Source organism: Bactrocera latifrons, unplaced genomic scaffold (genome assembly GCF_001853355.1).
Source record: "Bactrocera latifrons isolate USDA-ARS-PBARC rearing strain unplaced genomic scaffold, ASM185335v1 scaffold_1391, whole genome shotgun sequence".
NCBI classification, from domain to species: Eukaryota; Metazoa; Arthropoda; class Insecta; order Diptera; family Tephritidae; genus Bactrocera; species Bactrocera latifrons.
In genome coordinates this window covers 1-5,644 of record NW_017534843.1, presented here as the reverse complement: position 1 = coordinate 5,644, position 5,644 = coordinate 1, and the positions used below count along the sequence as shown (strand labels likewise).

The window sequence follows — 5,644 nt, the reverse complement described above, 5'->3', positions numbered from 1 at the left end:
TTTCATCATCTGCAAAGTCAAATCTTTAAAATGAAAAACAAAATAAATGTACGCATAAGCTCACCATCATCACTGAAATCAAAAAAAATCGGGCATTATTAATTTTCCTTTCAAAATGAAATGTTTTAAAATTTTTGGCGTAAAACCGGCAATTCCGGATTTAATCTCAGCAACACCTTGACCCATTTAATTTTGATGCTTTGAGTTAGCACTGTTGCTGCAATTGCAATATTTGCCTCAGGCTTCAACATGGAATATGTTTGGAACCTTTCTCTTAACCTCTGTTCCATTTTTAAAATAAGAGATGATAACTGTTGCAATTCCTGGGATCTGCATAGCTTCTGCAGCCTATTGCTCAGTGTGGCAAAATTCTAATGAGCACTTATGCCAGCAAAGGTACATATGTTACATATCTCTAGCTTATAAGGAAAAGCCAAGCCGACGATACGTAAGCATGCATAAGTTAAGTGTTAGTTTGTAAAATTGAACTAATGTTACTAAATTGGAGTTATTGAAATACAATATTTAAGTGAGTACTCCCATTTGAGTAACTGTAATGCAATATTTAAGTGTGTACTATTTTTGGAATTGTCAATAGATGGCAAAAAAAATCTCACTGACCGTACTTTCGAAATGTTGGTATTAAAGAAAGCAAATAAAAAATAAATTATGTTTGATTAATTTTAGTGCGGTATAATTAGAAGTCTCTACTCAAATATATGGTTTATTTTGAATACATTTCCTCATACTGCTTCAGCTTATACATATACATACGTAGTATTATTTTTATTCTTTAAGAAACAGTGTTATGTTACTGGAAAATGTTCATTATAACTAAAGGTGTTCACTATTACTAAACCTTTAATGGTAGTGCAATTTGTTTTTCAATATGAATAAAGGTTTAGTGATAATGACATTTCTTCCACTATCACTAAATTTTCAGTGATAATGGATTTTGCTGTTTAATTACCACTGAAGAAATAGAAACCTTATTGTACTTATTTTTTATTGTACTATGCCCAACCCTGATAACAAGTATGTAAAGTGTAACATAACACTTTTTACTTTTTACAAAATACAGAATCAAGAAGAATGCAATAGGTTATCAATTATCAAATCGATGAACACCAGTAGTAACATGAAACACTAGTGCCATAATTTCGCAAAAAAAATTATAATAATCAAAAACAATCAAAAGTAATCTTCGAAAGTAGTCAAATTATTTTTCGATTACTTTTTATTATTTCTGATTATTTTTTCGAAATTTTTAATGATCTTGACTATTTTCCGATTATCTGTAATTGTAATCAATTAGAAATCGTCCGAATCTGAAAATAATCGTAATATAATCATTACTTCACCTTTCAAAAAAAAAAAAATCTCATTACTAATTATTATGATTAGTAATCATTAATTAGTAATCATAATAATCAGTAACAGCTTTGCATTTTATTGAAAAAATGTATTAAAAATTACTACTACATTTCTTTAGAACTGTATACCGCAGGAAATTTTCTTGACCATTTCTTAAGCGTTTTTTTATATGAAGTTTTTACATTTCTTGACAGCTGGATACTAAGTTTAAGAAGGAAATACTTTGATAAAAAAACACACACGCAACTTTAATAACTCGTACATAAGGCAGTATAAATGGAACATTTTTGTGAGAAAAGCTATTAGTATATGAAATATCTTTCACCCTTTTTTGATTTGTCGCACCGTGCTTTGAACGTATAACTTCTGGAGGTTTACGTGGGCTCTTTTATTCAGAATTAATTTTTTATGCTATTACTGTGTTGATTAAAATTCCTTAGAATCTTCGTTCATTAAGATACTGTTAGAAATGTAAAAAAAGAGAAAAAAAATTTCTCAGTGTACACTTGTAGAAATAAATACGTGTGAACTCCTTACGGAGCATCTCGGCAGGCACTGATTTATGGCATACTAACTGTCAAATCTATTGCTACAGCCATTGCCAAATCTATATGGGTTCATTTGTCATCATAACATATTCATCACGGTAGAGGAGGAGTAGAGACACTATCAACCGATGTTATGTAAACAAAGCCACAGCTGAGAGGTGCCACTGTAGAAACGTCAAGGGGAGTCCGGGGTTGAGTTTCTATTGGAATCCAAGATGGCCGACTTTTAACCGGAAAATGGTTGCATTGTGTTATTTTCTAAAAAATAATGGAAAAGTTGTCCAAAAAATATTGGTTATATATAAAACTGTAATATATTTTCAAAAGAAAATCGTTTTATTTTAACATATATTCTTAAAGATGTGAACAAAATGAGCAAATACATAAAAAATTAAGTTTTTTATTTATGCCTCTTTCTAACCGTGGTAAGTTCACCACAGAAAAATGTTAGGAACAAATAAGCAACCATGCCGAATGGTGGGGTCCAGAATATGCTCCTTCACAGCCATATTTATATTTTTGTCATTATAACGCAGGAATTTGCAAGAGAACTTGTTTTAATTTATTTCATGGAACAATCTTACTATAGTTTATTTAGTTATTTAAATCTGGAAGAAGTGTTTGCAAATTTCCATTGAGAAGATAAATAACAGATCAACTGGAATTTTTTTCCCATAAAAATACGAATTAACTAAACATGGCTTCGTTAATATTGCTGCTTAATGGGTCAGGTGCTGTTCCAATTTAATGATTTAAGAGATGAAAAGGCGATACGCGATGCTGTGAAGTACTCAAATGTAGTTATCAACTTAGTTGGTCGTGAATTCGAGAAAAAATTTTACATTCAATGACGTGCTCGTATTGCATTGTTTGGTAACTAAAATAAAACTTTCTTTCAAAAGATTTACCTTGTATTTTTTAATTCTTTTTATAGAATCAYGCAAGAAGCTAGTGTAGAACGTTTGATTAATTTGTCTGCTTTAAAGGTAGTCCCGAACCAAATAGCTTTGTGTTTGAGTGTGACAGCAACTTTTTGAAGAACAAATGCTAAGGTGAATGTGCTGTTCGCGATGAATTCCCAGAGGCCAGCTGATATCTATGGTTCGAAAGATCGTTTCCTACGATACTACGCCCACATTTGGCGTCGCCAGTTCCGTGCCATCTCACTTTGCTTGGCGGGCGAATGTATTGTAAAACAACCGGTTTTTGTGTCGGATGTTGCACAATCTATTGTCAATTGCGCTAAGGATCCCGATACTGCTGGTCAGGGTTATCAAGCTGATGGGTAGGTTTTGAGCAAAATTGGATTTACATACTTTCTAATATGCTAAACACTCAACATCCACCTTACAGACCAAAACGTTACCAGTTGAGCGTATTAATTGACCGGTTACATCTTGTTATGCGCAAAGCTGAAAAATGGTGGGGATACCGTCGTTAATACATGCATTACGATCCTACCTTCCTATTGAAAGCCAAGTTCACTGAGCTTATCTGTCCTGGACATACACATGGAAGGTATCGATCGCGAAAGTATTATCGATGTCATTTGTATGTACAATTGACCTCCATGGAAGAGCAGGTACCAAGGAAATTGCGACCATATCGTGCTGCGCAATATTATGATGCCGAATTGGGAGAGTGGGAGAAACCAGCTCCACCAAAACCGATAGAACATCAGGAGGAACTATGTATGTTTGCATAACACTACTATAATGACAACAACGCTAACAACAACAGCCAAGCAAATAATAAACAACACGCATCAAATGAAAGCTATTAAAAATTAAGGAATTTGGGTTGTATTTTAATTTGAGTCAAACAAGTTATGATCGACTAGGATAATTTCAAATCAAATATATTTCGAACAATCGGTGTATTTGTATAAACAACGTCAAATTATTTCTTACATAGAAATCCTATATATTCACGTAGGTGTTAGTACTTTTTGAAATATGAAAGTATATAAAGTATCGCAGATATTTGTTTATTACTTTTGTTTTCATTATTGCATTTAGGTTTATTTTGTGAACAGCAAAACTGGCGGACCCTTCTTCTACCGATTTTATAATTATAAGTGCAAATAAAAAGTAAATTATAACTAAATATTTAATTTCAGTAGATTTGATTTATTTTTTTTTTTTTACATATTTACCTATTTAATATAATAATGATCAAGTCTGTCTTGACAAAGATTTCTTGTCCTAATATTTTCGAATCCTTTAGTGGACAAGATCTTCCACAAATGTCGTAAVCCTTTTATGTTTAGAAGCCATCCTTTAATAAATGAAAATGTATTCGTGATGTCACGACCTAAACTATCATTGACTTTCAATGATTTAAAAAAATTCTCGGCTTCTAAGAGAAAGTTAATTTGTTCCGTACTACCGAAAAACGGCTCATTAAATTGTCGTAGGGCTCCAAGCCTACTACTATTAAATATATTAAAAATTTTATCAAAAAAAAGAACAAATTCGGCGGTATTAAGGAAAGTTGGAGACTTAGAAATATTAAATTTCCCGAAGCTATATAATGCGAACATTGCACTAGCAACAGTGTTGCTGAAAACCTGTGTAGCTAAATGCACACTCATTTTTTCAAAAGTTGAGTTCCTAAGATGAGCTGAACTTATCTTAGGCGCACACCTAATACTTTGTTGAGCGTCTTGCTCATGGAAGTGAATTATATCACTCCGTTTCACAAGACGTCCAAAGAAACTAACTACATACGTTCTTGCTATTTTGCAAACAATTTCGCGCACTTTTTATGAGATGTGGAGAATCGTAAAAAAATATTTCCTCTCCATTCACTATAAAAAATGGCCTTTCTTCTGTCACTCCTACAACCCGGGCAAAATGCACAAAATTTGACCCTTGGTCACACACAAAATGGTAGGGGTGAAGACCTATCCCCTGAAGTTGTGTCACAACTTCAAACACGTACTGTTCAAGAATATCTCCTTTGCATGATTTATGCACAAAAAAATAAGCAAGTGGTTGAGACCTTGCCTTGAACCATAAGTGTTAAAACACTTGAAGCAATTCTGGAGGTASGATTTTCATCACCATAATCCTCCAGACCTACAATTAAATCCCTATATCTATCGTACTGCAAATGGGTCTTCAAAGACATTTCATCGCAGCAAATTGACACGTATTTCTAGTCACTTGTAAAGCCACGGCTTCGCAGATCCAGAGTTTTTATGCTGCTATACGTGCAACCAGGACTTCGTGGCCAACTTTGGATAAATTTGGACAAAGTTCTTGATGATGGCCAATTAAAATAGGGCTGTAAATATCTATATGCTAGAGGTGACAAGAAGTGAACCCCCCGAGCTATGGTTTTTAATTCCCTGTCGTATCTATTACCGTGAAGATTACGGTTATTATTAAACAAACTACATTCATAATCACACATGCAGCAATATGTGGAGGCAATTTGCTACATAGCTCAACAATTTACCTATTCTCACTATTTTCAATAGACAAACTGTTTCTTTTTAGGGCCTCTATTTCTTTTTCCTTCTCTTCTAATTGTTTTTTTAAATCTTGCACCTCATTTTCTAAATTTGTATTCCTTTTTTTTAAGCTATCTATTCCGCTAACAAATTTTCTTTTCCTAGGTGTCCTTTCACTTAGGTAAGCATCTGTTTGCGTTTTGCTATTTATCGCCCTATTATCTAAACTCCCTAAAGGTGAGGAGTATGAGTGTTCCTCAAATAT

At 33.1% G+C, this 5,644-nt stretch overlaps 1 pseudogene; it reads left to right on the top strand.

The window, feature by feature from the left end:
• The first annotated feature begins 2,632 nt into the window (after positions 1–2,632).
• LOC108965349 lies at positions 2,633–3,627 on the top strand (annotated as a pseudogene).
• The last annotated feature ends 2,017 nt before the right edge of the window (positions 3,628–5,644 follow it).